This window comes from Mus caroli, unplaced genomic scaffold, assembly GCF_978045245.1.
Source record: "Mus caroli unplaced genomic scaffold, Mus_caroli_1 scaffold_3, whole genome shotgun sequence".
In the NCBI taxonomy this organism is placed as follows: Eukaryota; Metazoa; Chordata; class Mammalia; order Rodentia; family Muridae; genus Mus; species Mus caroli.
The window spans coordinates 130,301,101-130,316,235 of NW_028227258.1; the positions used below are offsets into that span (position 1 = coordinate 130,301,101).

Genomic DNA, 15,135 nt, shown 5'->3' on the forward strand with positions numbered 1-15,135 from the left:
AATGTGTAACCAGGACCATTTCTGTGTAATCTTTTTTTATAAATAAAATTTCTGTCTAGTTCTTATAAGTGTGCATGTAAACAGAATCATATCCAAGTCTTCCTGGCTTGGCAGAAACATGCGAAGTGTGTACAGGAAAATGAAAGATGATTCTCCAAGGCCAGGTTCATTACCCACAAGCCTGGATCAGCAATTTCCATACGTATTTGTAGAACAGATGAAAGACATAAGGGAACATTTCTTGTGTTCTCTTCTCTGATTTTGCAGGAGCCTGGGGTGGTTTGGGAAAGGTGACAGGAAACATACAAGTCACAGACGGACTTCTGATTTTAAAGTTGTGTTTTGTTTTTTTTTTTTTCTTCAAAAGAGTCAGGTCTTGGGATTGTGACATCCTTAGGCTAAATGGTGGAATGGATGCTTTGATTTAGATTTTAAACAGTGTTTCAAACAGTGATGACAGATATCTACAGATAAGACTCCCCCCACACCCCCAGTGAAGCTCAGGCTGCATAGGATTCGTTCTGTCAAGCACATGAACAGCCATCTTAGGTACTAAGACTGCCCTGGTTCCAGAATGGGAGGCTGGTGGGCACGGCACAGTGTGCTTCCCAACATTCCCAAATGTTATCCTGAACATTTATATAAAAAACTCTCGTAGCTTATTCTCTACCCCCTCCCCTAACCTAGTTAGCTTTTAGCCACTAAATAATAGTTCAGACTAGGAGTCATGGCAAAGTTACTTCTCCTAGATGATGTCTGTGATGCCCCAGATTTGTGACCCCTCCCACGTGTTCAGAAACTGCCTATCCACAGCTTGTGACAGCAGGTGATGCTTAGCATGCAGTTGGTTGACTTAGGATTTTCCAACTACACAATGGTGTGAGAGTTAAAGATATTTAATAAAGCCTTTGTTTCAGACATTCAATTTCATTTTTTCCCAGAGTAGCGATGATTAGTGCGAAGTGCTATTGCCCTGCCTGCCAGACACACAGACACAAGACAAAGAGCAAACCACGGACAGTACAGTGTGCTGTATCACTGTGATGCTTGGTAGACCAGTTGTAATACATGCATTTTTAACTTCGCCATATTCTCACCTTACATACTGAGCTCGTCAGGATACAGCTGCACGGCACAGTGAGGAGCATCTGTGAGGTTTAAACTTTAATGCTAATTTTCACCCTGGGTCATGGGGAGGACTGGTTGACAACACAGAAGACTCAGTATGCTTTACTTATGATGTAAACACACAATCCACTCAGCTATGCCTTCAGCCCTGCATCGTGATCCCTTCTCTTCATCCGATGACTTTCAAAATGTATTTAGTATTTGCCACCCCTGCATTTGTCTTGTTTGTTTTTAAACTTTTATTATTGCTTCTCCCACCTAGAATGAAAGCATGTTGATGTCACAGGCTTTTGAAAAGCATGTTATTCATGTGCCGTTGCATCCATTTTGCATGGAAACAGGGGGCTTGAGGAGTCAAATGGCCACTCTTCTATAATCAAAGCTGATTGAAGTATGGCTGGTCACCTGACTTCAGGGTGGTGAGAGCCCCAGGTAGATATCTTTCTTGGGAAAAGGAATGAAGAGTATACAGACAGTTTGCATCACATGATAACTGCAGAAGCGAAAACAACTGTAAAGGTGATCCCCAAGGCAGACATGGAGGTTGGTAGGGTGATAGAAAATTAAATACAAGGAAGGCACATACAAAAAACAGAGAGAAAATAAATGCATGGGGCAAAAGGTCAACATGGTTCTGCACTGGGAGGAAGGAAGCCTATGAGGAGCAAAGGGGAGTAGAACCAAAGGATGCTAGTTTCCTGCATGGTGCCCTCCATGTCCAAACAAACTTCTGCCTCAGGTTCTGTTTCTACAAGGTCTTGCATCTTCTTTGATAGCAATGTCTGTTTCCTTGATTCTTGTGTTCTAAGTGGTCATCTGTTCTGAACTCTGACATTACCTAATTCAACTACTTTTATTGACATATAGCTTAGCGTGCAATGTATTTTATTTTGTGCACTTGGAGAGAAGCAAACATTAGAAGAGCATTTCATGGTTTGTAGCATCTTAATATAAATTCTGCTCTTTGCTTATCAAAGCTGCACCATTGGCCACCAAGTGGTCCCTGGTTTCCTCTAGGTGAGATTTCTCTCTTGTGTCCTTGACCATCAATCTAGCCTCTCCTTTATAAACTTTATCGTATCTGAAACCTAGTCTTTATCTTACTTTATAAACTTTATCTCCTTTAGGAACTTTATCTTGGCCACTAATTCTAGTTAGAATTTTGTCTACTATATGGGTCCCTATTTCATTTTTTTAATTTATTATTTTTAGTTAGGTATTTTCTTCATTTACATTTCTAATGCTATCCCAAAAATCCCACAGAACCTCCCCCTCCACTCCCCTACCCACCCACTCCCACTTCTTGGTCCTGGCATTCCCCCGTACTGAGGGATATAAAGTTTGCAAGATCAAGGGGCCTCTCTTTCCAGTGATGGCCGACTAGGCCATCTTTTGATACATATGCAGCTAGAGACACAAGCTCTGGGGGTACTGGTTAGTTCATATTGTTGTTCCACCTATAGGGTTGCAGACCCCTTTAGCTCCTTGGGTACTTTCTCTAGCTCCTCCATTGGGGGCCCTGTGATCCATCCAATAGCTGACTGTGAGCATCCACTTCTGTGTTTGCCAGGCCCCGGCATAGCCTCACAAGAGACAGCTATATCAGGGTTCTTTCAGCAAAATCTTGCTGGTGTATGCAATGGTGTCAGCATTTGGAGGCTGATTATGGGATGGATCCCCGGGTATGGCAGTCTCTAGATGGTCCATCCTTTCATCTCAGCTCCAAACTTTGTGTCTGTAACTCCTTCCATGGGTGTTTTGATCCCAATTCTAAGAAGAGGCAAAGTGTCCACACTTTGGTCTTCATTCTTCCTGAGTTTCATATGTTTTGCAACGTGTATCTTGGGTATTCTAAGTTTCTGGGCTAATATCCACTTATTAGTGAGTACATATCATGTGAGTTCTTTTGTGATTGGGTTACCTCACTCTGGATGATAGCCTCCAGGTCCATCCATTTGCCTAGGAATTTCATAAATTCATTCTTTTTAATAGCTGAGTAGTACTGCATTGTATAAATGTACCACATTTTCTGTATCCATTCTTCTGTTGAAGGAAATCTGGGTTCTTTCCAGCTTCTGGCGATTATAAATAAGGCTGCTATGAACATAGTGGAGCATGTGTCCTTATTACCAGTTGGAACATCTTCTGGATATATGCCCAGGAGAGGTATTTCGGGATCCTCTGGTAGTACTATGTCCAATTTTCTGAGGAACTGCCAGACTGATTTCCAGAGTGGTTGTACAAGCTTGCAATCCCACCAACAATGGAGGAGTGTTCTTCTTTCTCCACATCCTCGCCAGCATCTGCTGTCACCTGGATTTTTGATCTTAGACATTCTGATTGGCGTGAGGTGGAATCTCAGGGTTGTTTGATTTGCATTTCCCTGATGATTAAGGATGCTGAACATTTTTTTCAGGTGCTTCTCAGCCATTCGGTATTCCTCGGGTGAGAATTCTTTGTTTAGCTCTGTCCCCCATTTTTTAATGGGGTTATTTGATTTTCTGGAGTCCACCTTTTTGAGTTCTTTATATATATTGGATATGAATCCCCTATCTGATTTAGGATTGGTAAAAATCCTTTCCCAATGTGTTGGTGGTCTTTTTGTCTTATTGACAGTGTCTTTTGCCTTACAGAAGCTTTGCAATTTTGTGAGGTCCCATTTGTTGATTCTCGATCTTAAAGCACAAAGCCATTGCTGTTCTATTCAGGAATTTTCCCCTTGTCCACATATCTTCGAGGCTTTTACCCACTTTCTCCTTTATAAGTTTCACTGTCTCCGGTTTTATGTGGAGTTCCTTGATCCACTTAAATTTGACCTTAGTACAAGGAGATAAGAATGGATTAATTCGCATTCTTCTGCATGATAACTGACAGTTATGCCAGCATCATTTGTTGAAAATGCTGTCTTTTTTCCACTGGGTGGTTTTAGAAACCTTGTCAAAGATCAAGTGACCATAGGTGTGGGGGTTCATTTCTGGGTCTCCAATGCTATTCCATTGCTCTACTTGTCTGTGGCTATACCAGTACCATGCAGTTTTTATCACAATTGCTCTGTAGTACAGCTTTAGGTCAGGCAAGGTGATTCCACCAGAGGTTCTTTTATCATTGAGAAGAGTTTTTGCTATCCTAGGTTTTTTGTTATTCCAGATGAATTTGCAAATTGCCCTTTCTAATTCGTTGAAGAATTGAGTTGGAATTTTGATGGGGATTGCACTGAATCTGTAGATTGCTATTGGCAAGATAGCCATTTTTACTATATTGATCCTGCCAAACCATGAGCCTGGGAGATCTTTCCATCTTCTGAGATCTTTTTTTGATTTCTTTCTTCAGAGACTTGAAGTTCTTATCATACAGATCTTTTACTTCCTTAGTTAGAGTCACACCAAGGTATTTTATATTATTTGTGACTATTGTGAAGGGTGTTGTTTCCCTAATTTCTTTCTCAGCCTGTTTATCCTTTGTGTAGAGAAAGGCCATTGACTTGTTTGAGTTAATTTTATATCCAGCTACTTCACTGAAGGTGTTTATCAGGATTAGGAGTTTCTGGTGGAATTTTTAGGGTCACTTATATATACTATCATATCATCTGCAAAAAGTGACATTTTGACTTCTTTTCCAATTTACATTCCCTTGATCTCCTTTTGTTGTCAAATTACTCTGGCTAGGACTTTAAGTACTATATTGAATAGGTACAGAGAAACTGGGCAGCCTTGTCTAGTCCCTGATTTTAGTGGGATTGCTTCCAGTTTCTTACCATTTACTTTGATGTGGGCTACTGGTTTGCTGTAGATTGCTTTTATCATGTTTAGGTATGGTCTTGAATTCCTGATCTTTCTAAGACTTTTATCTTGAATGCGTGTTGTATTTTGTCAAGTGCTTTCTCAGCATCTAACAGTATGATCATGTGGTTTTTGTCTTTGAGTTTGTTTATATAGTGGATTATGTTGATGGATTTCCATATATTAAACCATCCCTGCACCCCTAGAATGAAACCTTCTTGGTCCGGATGGATGACTGTTTTGATATGTTCTTGGATTCAGTTAGTGAAAATTTTATTGAGTATTTTTGCATCAATATTCATAAGGGAAATTGGTCTGAAGTTCTCTATCTTTGTTGAATCTTTGTGTGGTTTGGGTATCAGAGTAATTGTGGCTTCATAGAATGCGTTGGGTAGAGTACATTCTGCTTCTATTTTGTGGAATAGTTTGTGAAGAACTGGAATTAGATCTTCTTTGAAGGTCCGATAGAACTCTGCACTAAACCCATCTTGTCCTGGGCTTTTTTTCGTTGGGAGACTATTAATGACTGCTTCTATTTCTTTAGGGTATATGGGACTCTTTAGATCATTAATCTGATCCTGATTTAACTTTGGTAACTGGTATCTATCTAGAAATTTGTCCATTTCATCCAGGTTCTCCAGTTTTGTTGAGTATAGCCTTTTGTAGAAGGATCTGATGGTGTTTTGGATTACGTCAGAATCTGTTGTTCTATCTCCCTTTTCATTTCTGATTTTGTTAATTAGAATGATTTCCCTGTGCCCTCTAGTGAGTCTGGCTAAGGGTTTATCTATCTTGTTGATTTTCTCAAAGAACCAGCTCCTGGTTTGGTTGATTCTTTGAATAGTTCTTCTTGCTTCCACCTGGTTGATTTTGCCCCTGAGTTTGATTATTTCCTGCCATCTACTCCTCTTGGGTGAATTTGCTTCTTTTGTTCTAGAGTTTTTAGGTGTGTTGTCAAGCTGCTAGTGTGTGCTCTCTCTAGTTTCGTTTTGGAGGCACTCAGAGCTATGAGTTTTCCTCTTAGAAATGCTTTCATTGTGTCTCATAAGTTTGGGTATGTTGTGGCTTCATTTTCATTAAACTCTAAAAAGTCTTTAATTTCTTTCTTTATGTCTTCCTTGACCAAGGTATCATTGAGGAGAATGTTTTTCATTTTCCACTTGAATAGTGGCTTTCTATTTTTTATGTTGTTATTGAAGATCAGCCTTAGTCCATGGTGATCTGATAGGATGCATGGGACAATTTCAATATTTTTGTATCTGTTGAGGCCTGTTTTGTGACCAATTTTGGAGAAGGTACCCTGAGGTGCTGAGAAGAAGGTATTTCCTTTGTTTTAAGATAAAATGTTCTGTAGATATCTGTTAAATACATTTGTTTAATAACTTCTGTTAGTTTCACTGTGTCCCTGTTTAGTTTTTGTTTCCATGATCTGTCCACTGATGAAAGTGGTGTGTTGAAGTCTCCCACTATTATTGTGTGATGTGCAATGTGTGCTTTGAGTTTTACTAAAGTTTCTTTAATGGATGTGGCTGCCCTTGCATTTGGAGCATAGATATTCAGAATTGAGAGTTCCTCTTGGAGTATTTTACCTTTGATGAGTATGAAGTGCCCCTCCTTGTCTTTTTTTGATAACTTCAATTTGGAAGTCGATTTTGTTCGCTATTAGAATGGATACTCCAGCTTGTTTCTTCAGACTATTTGCTTGGAAAATTGTTTTCCAGCCTTTCACTCTGAGGTAGTGTCTGTCTTTTTCCCTGAGATGGGTTTCCTGTAAGCAGCAAAATGTTGGGTCCTGTCTGTGTAGCCAGTCTGTTAGTCTATGTCTTTTTATTGGGGAATTGAGTCCATTGGTATAAAGAGATATTAAGGAAAAGTAATTTTTGCTTCCTATTATTTTTGTTGTTAGAGTTGGCATTCTGTTCTTGTGGCTGTCTTCTTTTAGGTTTGTTGAAGGATTACTTTCTTGCTTTTTCTAGGGTGTAGTTTCCATCCTTGATTTTTTTTTTCTGTTATTATCCTTTGAAGGGCTGGATTCGTGGAAAGATATTGTGTGAATTTGGTTTTGTCATGGAATACTTTGGTTTCTCCACCTATGGTAATTGAAAGTTTGGGTATAGTAGCCTGGGCTGGCATTTGTGTTCTCTCAGTGTCTGTATAACATCTGTCCAGGATCTTCTGGCTTTCATAGTCTCTTGTGAAAACTGTGGTGTAATTCTAATAGGCCTACCTTTATATGTTTCTTGACATTTTTCCCTTAATATTTTAAATATTCTATTGTTATTTGTTTTGTTTTTCTTTTTTGGTTTTTTCGAGACAGGATTTCTCTGTGTAGCCCTGGCTGTCCTGGAACTCACTCTGTAGACCAGGCTGGTCTCGAACTCGGAAATTCACCTGCCTCTGCCTCCCAAGTGCTGGGATTAAAGGCATGTGCCACCACACCTGGCCTCTATCTTTATTTAGTGCATTTGTTGTTCTGATTATTATGTGTCGGGAGGTATTTCTTTTCTGGCCCACTCTATTTGGAGTTCTATAGACTTCTTGTATGTTCATGGGCATCTCTTTCTTTAGGTTTGGGAAGTTTTCTTCTATAATTTTGTTGAAGATATTTGCTGACCCTTTAAGTTGAAAACGTTCATTCTCATCTACTCCTATTATCTATAGGTTTGGTCTTCTCATTGTGTCCTGGATTTCCTGGATGTTTTGAGTTAGGATCTTTTTGCAGTTTGCATTTTCTTTGATTGTTGTGCCCATGTTCTCTATGGAATCTTTTGCACCTGAGATTCTCTCTTCCATCTCTTGTATTCTATTGCTGATGCTCGCATCTATGGTTCCAGATTTCTTTCCTAGGGTTTCTATCTTCAACGTTGCCTCACTTTGGGTTTTCTTCACTTTGTCTACTTCCCTTTTTAGGTCTTTTATGGTTTTGTTCAATTCCATCACCTGTTTGGTTGTGTTTTCCTGTTTTTCTTTAAGACTTGTACCTCTTTAGTAGTGTTCTCCTATGTTTCTTTGAGTTATTAAAGTCCTTCTTGATATCCTCTACCATCATCATGAGATATGTTTTTAAATCTGGGTCTAGCTTTTTGGGTCTGTTGGGTTATCCAGGACTGGCTAAGGTGGGAGTTCTGGGTTCTGATGATGGTGCCTGATCTTGGTTTCTGTTAGTAAGATTCTTAAGTTTGCCTTTAGCCATCTGGTAATCTCTGGAGTTAGATGTTATAGTTGTCTCAGGTTAGAACTTGTTCCTCCCATGGTTCTGTTAGCCTCTATCAGCAGACCTGGGAAATTAGCTCTCTCCTGAGTTTCAGTGGTTAGAGTACTCTCTGTAGGCAAGCTCTCCTCTTGCAGGGAAGATGCACAGATATCTGGCATTCGGACCTGCCTCCTTGCAGAAGATGAAGGCCCGAAACAGGGCCTGTCACTGAAGCTGTTTCGCTTCAGCCTTTCCCAGAACCTGTGTAGCTTCTGTAGTTGGCACTCTCACCTACGCAGTCTAGTCTCTGAGAGATCCCGGACCAGAAATGGATCCCCCAGGTGCTCTGGCAAAGCCCTCCCAGGCGGGGCAGACACTTCTCCTCTGGCAGGGAAGGTGCCCAGATGTTTGGAGCCTGAAATAGGGCCTGCCCCAGAAGCTGTGTGGCTTCCGCTCAACCCAGAAGCTGTTAGCTTCTGTAGTCCACACTCTCACCTGAGCAGACTAGTCTCTGAGGGATCCAGGAACCAAGATGGCTCCCTCAGATGCTCTGGCCGCGTCCCTATTTCTACCACCATTCTCCACTCTCATCCTTTCCACCCCATTCCCAACACTAGGTAGAACAGAAAGAAGGCTAGAGGGGAAGGGAGTGTCAATATTGGTAGAGTACTTCTTGCTGAATAGGGCATCAAGTTCCTTGGGACAGGTCCAATCTTTGTCTTTCGGATATCTCCAAACAACATCCAGCATCCAGCATCCAGCATCCAGCATCCAGCATCCAGCATCCAGCATCCAGCATCCAGCATCCAGCATCCAGCATCCAGCATCCAGCATACAGCATACAGCATACAGCAGCAGAAGCAGCAGCTGTTGCTTCACTGCTCTCAGGGCTCTTGCATTTAAATACCATCTCAAGGGTCTCCAGAATTCCAAAATCTATGCAAAACTAACTATTTGCAGCTGGCAAAATCAATCCCCAGCCCCTGCCAACTCATGAGGTAAATCATAGTTTGCCGCTGTGGGCAATCGGAAGCAACACCATATCCTACACCTTGGATTAAACCAAAACCATATTCCCACAATATTCCAATGTTTTTAAAGAAACCAAAGTTCTTACTATACTAAGTTCCCAGAATGCAGTTTGCCCCAGCACCATGCCTCATCTATCCGTTCCTGAGTAAAGCCTTTAAAGGATCCTAATGCACTCAAGACTGGATTTGTAGTGATGTCATCAGTTCTAATTGTAGTCACCTCTATGCCATAGCTGGACCTGAATTACAGACGTCAGGAGTTGAAATGTAGAACTTTTCCTTCTTCAGATATGCTTATGTTTGTGTTTATATTTTGTCAAAAGCAATCTGTGGAGAACCTTATAAATTTTTAAGCAACAAAGACAGCAAAACACAACACTCTGAACATAGCCCACTTTCACATGGTTCCAGATGTGCTGCTTTGAGTTTGTAAGCCATTGCTTGGGTCTTTATTCTTTCAAATCATGATGCTTCACACAATGCAGGGCTCTGTGGATGGTGATTGGTTTTCTTCCTGTGTAAGTGGCATCCTGAGGACTGAGTAGCGTGAGTGAGGTTCTTCCTACAGGATCCACATTTGCCTATAAATAGTAGATTTTCCATGTATTTCATTGTGCTGTTTTTAGTTTTAAAGTAATTAAATTAGGAGATGATATGAGAGCCTATGAAAACAAAATCTTATGAACAGAAGTTGATTGGTTGTTTTTGCCTTCCCCCCCCCCTAAAACAGGCTTTCTCCGTGTAGTCCTGGACCTCACACTGTAGAACAGGTTGGCCTCAAACTCAGAAATCTTCTTGCCTCTGCTTTCTGAATGCTGGGATTAAAGGCATGTGCCACCACCATCCAGAAAGCACAGAGAGTCTTAATGTGTGCACTCCTTAAAAATCAAAGGATCCTTAAAGAATGCCAATAGTGAGAATCCATAAAATACAGAATCACTGGAGAGTCACTCTCCAGAGTGCTCTAACTACACACATGCCTGCTGGAGATCATCTTGCCATCCCCAGGCTTTCTCCCACCTCATCTGTTTTCTATTCTAAGTTATTATGTGAATGAAAAGACTTCATAGTTTGTATTTAATTTTTACCACCCTGGGTGTTATACAATGATCATTTCTCCAAGAAAACAATCAATTCTCAGGTATAACTGTTTATAACTTGTATACTATGGAGTATACTATGGAGTATACTATGTATACTATGGAGTAAAGGGGGGCTGCTCAGTATAAAGAATGTGTATGGGGTGCTCATATATACATATGTGCATGAGTATATTTCTTAATTTACTACGGAGGAAGGATCATTTCCGTAGGTGCAAATAATATCATTTATTAACTGGATCAACTAGTCACAAAATTATTTCAGAGTTTATATAACTCACAAATACGTTTTCAACTTTCATTAAATACTTGAAGGTTGTCTGCGAGGATGTTTCATCAGAGTTAGATGTGAACCTCGACTGCTGGGTTCTTGGGGGACACAGTAGGATATCCTCATTGTGGGGAACATGCTGTCAGGAAAAGAGGCTCACAAAGATTTTTGTTTAGGGTTTTTTGTTTGTTTTTTTTTTTTGTTTTGTTTTGTTTTGTTTTTTGTTTGTTTGTTTTTTTTTGTCTTAGAATCCCAGTATGTGAAACTGGACTAAGATTCCACAGACCTCTGGCCAGTAGGTGGCTCTCTATTTTTCAATAAGCAATGGCGCTGTCCAGCGTTCTGAATTGAAATTTGTATGGTTGAAGCGATAACCTTGGAAGGTATTTATGGGGTGAGACCCGAAGCCGTCTTCCTTCTGGTCAAATGAACTGGAATGGGGGAGGTGTGCTGATGCGGAGGTTGGAGCTTCATTGACCATATGAATGAGTTGCAAGCTGATTGAAGTCTTCCATGGTGACTCACCAAGGAAGCCCGTTCCTTAGTTCTTACCCATTTTGGAAAGCTGTGCAAACTGTTGGATCAGCTTCTCTGGCTCTAGGTAGGCATTTCCCTGAAGGGCATACATACAGTTCCTATAACCACCATTAAACAACAAACTCAAAACATGACTTTGGTCACTTTATCTCACAAACTCAAATTTGGGTACTCAGTAATAGAGTGCTGGATGCCACCACATTCTAGATGATGCTGAGCTATAGCCCAATTGGCTGAGGAGGGAAATTACAAGTGGAATGTGTAGAAATGGGACAACGGAAGAACAAAAAGTCTGTAAAATAAATTAGAGATTCCATTTAAAGGGCATGTTACATTCCAGAATTTTGAAAGAACATGGTTAGTTTGTGGAGGAAATGAAGCAGCTGTGCAAGTGGAACACAATGTTTGAATCAGAAGAGAGGTAAACAGGCTCTCTTGGGAAAATCCAATTGGCAAAATGATGAGAATATAACATCGGTGTCATCGCTTAGTTAGGTGGTTGCATTCTATGCAGCAACGCAGGTAGATGTTATTATAGCTTATGAGTGAGACTGGAGTGTAGCTTGGAGGAAGAGTTTTTGCCTCATGTACACACAGACCTGTGTTGAGTCCCATATAGCACACTTGAAGGTGAAACACAAACACACATTCTTGGTCAAAGCTCTTTTTCTTCTTACTAGACCTCACTGAATCTGCCTCTTCATCTTTTTCTTTGTCCTTTTCCCTTCCCTCCTCCTCCTGTCCTCCTTCCTCTCCTCCTCCATCCTTCCCTCCTCTTCCCCTTTCTGAAGTAGAGCCCCTTGTGTTTCCCATCATCATTTTCGTGCATTGTGCTGTTGAAGCTGCCACCTGTCCTTAGTTCCCCTCTTCCTCTTCACTCTAGATGCAAGCATCCAGGTCTTCTTTCCCCCTCTGCGAGAGCAGGAGACAACTGTGTGGTAACACTGGAAGAGAAGTCTTTGTCACGCTGAGTTATTAACAAAGGAAACTTACTGTAACAAGTGTGAAATGGCAGTGTTGCTGCCACGGTCACTGCAGGGAGAGCCTTGAAATGAACTGCTATTGTTGTACTGCTATTTCTCATAATACATCCTTTACACTTATCTTGCCTGAAATATATTCACGTTTTGTTCACTCACAATGCCCCTTTTCAGACAAAGTAAAACACATTCTAAGGGGTTTTTTCCCCCTGCAGGACTCCACAAGTGATAAGAAGTATGTATTAAAACACTGTCTTCCTTTGGATTTTATTTTTTCATTATTATTTCTCTCTCCAGTATAATTGCAAAGCCACACTAACAAGAAAATCTTGAAAAGTAGCTTAGAGATGGAGTTTCAGACAAATGGGTGAAAGGCTGAATTGACACACCAGGAACACTGAACGTTTTGGAGTCAGTGAAACAGAGTGCTTATTCTCGGTGGAAAGGAATGTCATCTACAGGGCAAATTGTCACAGCACAGAACGTGCGATGCTAACTAACCACATAGACCCTTCACATCTATTGCTCCGTGCAGCACAGGAGGATGAGGGTTCCTTTTTGGGGACACTAGCTCTTTTTTAAGGCAATACCAGGAATTTAAAATGTTTTCTCTTCAGCCCTTTGTAGTGTGGAAGAAGAGTGCAATGCAAAGACATGGACTGAGGGGCACTGGCTGAAGCTATTACTGGAAACAGCCCTTCTTAGGATGGCTGAACTTCAGGGCAGTGTTGTCATCTTCAAACTTGAAGGTTAAAGACAACTCAGTCTATCTTATGAATATTTACATTTACATGATCTCTTCCAACAATTTACAAAGGTATCTTTCTGTAAGATATTGTTTTAAATGAGTATGTATTGTGTTCAATGCACTACACTGTGAGAAAGTGCTCTCTTATTCAGCAGGTGCTTAAACCCCAAGTCCTAGGATTTCTGAGCAAACAAGACAACATGACCTAAGCATAGCAAGGGACTAAGAGAGTATTTAACAGAAACTCAATTAGGGCACTGGAGGTGACATCTTTGTTTTGTCCCTTCTATGTGTCTTTAAAAATTGCCCCTTTCTCACCCATCTTGAGTCCATCACAGGACACTTCTGAGATGTCACACATCACACATACAGTCACACGAATCAATCACATGAATAGAATAAAGGTAGAAAATCAGAATGTGCTATTCTGATGACATGATTGATCACCATGATCACTTGGGACCAATCAGGTTTTATTATGGTCACTTGAAACCACTATCCGTGTAAACATTCCAATGTTTGAAGAGATCAATTTCTCTGCCTACTTGATGACAAAGTCACTATAAAACTGAAGCTTATGATGGCTACCCAGCAAGTATCCTGCCATAGGAAGACAATCTTGGAAAATGTAGGTATTTCCAGAGCAAAAAGGCACAAAGTGAAAAAAAAAAAAAACCAAAACCAAAACCAAACCAAAACAAACAAAAACAAAAATCAAAACACAAAACAAAAAACCAAACCATTTGGACTAGCTGGATTTAGCTTTGCTGAGACTAGGTAACTTTATATCAGCCAGTCTATTTCCCATTTGCTGGGATATACTTGAATTGCATTTCTGTCATTTATTTTTAGAAAAGTTTTGAATAATACAGAAACGGAATGACCTTGGATCACTGTCCTTCTCTTCCTCCTCCTCTCCATCCCTCTCCTCCTTTCTATTTCTCTTTCTTCTTCCTCACCTCTCCTACTTAATATTAAAAATTCTCTGAACCTTATATGATGGTACATGCTGACAATACTAATACTCGGGGATTATAGATGGGCAGACTGGAAGCCCAAGACCCAAATGGGATATAGAGTGAAAATCTAGCTCAGAAAAACAAGAAGAGGAAGATGTAGCTCAGTCATAGAACACTTGCCTAGCATGTCCAATGCTTTGGTTCAAGCCCAATATATCTTAAAACAAAGGCAAAAGCAAACCAGAAACACCTTTACATATTTAGTTCTGTCAAGTGTAATAGCTCCAAAGCTATCCCTAGAGACATTGAATATTACAATCCTCTTCCCTGTTCACTTCACCATCCCCTTTCTCCATTATTAAATGCTATGGTTATAAAATGGATTAAAGTTCTGTGGACAATAGCCTGGATCTCCTCTGAAGGGCTTATAATCTATCAGAGACACTCCTTTTCTGGCAAGGTGGGTGGTCACAGCACCACTGTGATTGGTTAGTGCTAACTGTCAACTAGACAAGATCTAGAATCACCTAGAAGACAAACCTCCAGGTACACTTGTAAAGGATTACTTAGTGTGAGGGACTATGCTCATTAGGTTAGTCTAGGTGGGAAGATACACCCTGAATGTGGATGGCATTATGCTGTGGGCTTGGATCCTGGGCTGCATAAGGAGAGGAAGTACCTGAAATCCAGTACTCTCTACTTCCAGATTGTGGGAACAGTGTGAGAGCTCTGCATCCTAGATTTCCCTGCCACATTAGGCTGTACTCTGAACTGTGAGTTAGAACAAATCATTTCTCCCATGGGAGACTTTTGTCAAGTCATTTAATCACATCTACAGGAAAGAAGCTAAGACAACTGATGTTTATGAATGTATACTTTGGAGGCAGATAATTTGTATGTAAGATCAAGTACTTAATCAGGAAAGCATAATAAAAAATGAGCAGCTTAAACACATTTCTGTGGGGACCAGAGGAAGCCCTAAGAGAACCAAGTCCTGAATAAATATATATTTTGACATGAACACAGTCATATCAGGAACCTCAAGGCCTGTAAACCGTGGGACAAATTGGCAAAGCTGTAACCCATATGGTTCAGGCTGAAGGGGCATCCAAGTATGAGTGTTTATGGATGATCTATCAATATGTGCAAAGATTAGCAACTATGGCTTTCTCTTCCAGGATGTTTACTGCCTGAGGTTGATCCCTGCAGAGACCTCCTACAGAGGCCAGTTCACCTGCCCTGTGTGCCTTGTCTAACAAACAAAGGGAAGTTTCCAGCTGCTGCTGTAGTGTTTGAGAACCCTGCCTGATCTGAGCTTCACTTTATGTGCACCTATGTGTCTGTCCTTTCTTCATTTGCTCACTGCCTGTACCCAGGTTCCAGAACCCAATCCTTGTGTTCTAGGGCCC

General features: G+C 40.7%; 1 protein-coding gene across 2 annotated transcripts in view; it reads right to left on the bottom strand.

The window, feature by feature from the left end:
- Kcnmb2 (potassium calcium-activated channel subfamily M regulatory beta subunit 2) overlaps positions 1–15,135 on the bottom strand; it is a 300,378-nt gene that overhangs the window by 253,134 nt on the left and 32,109 nt on the right. The window lies entirely within an intron of this gene.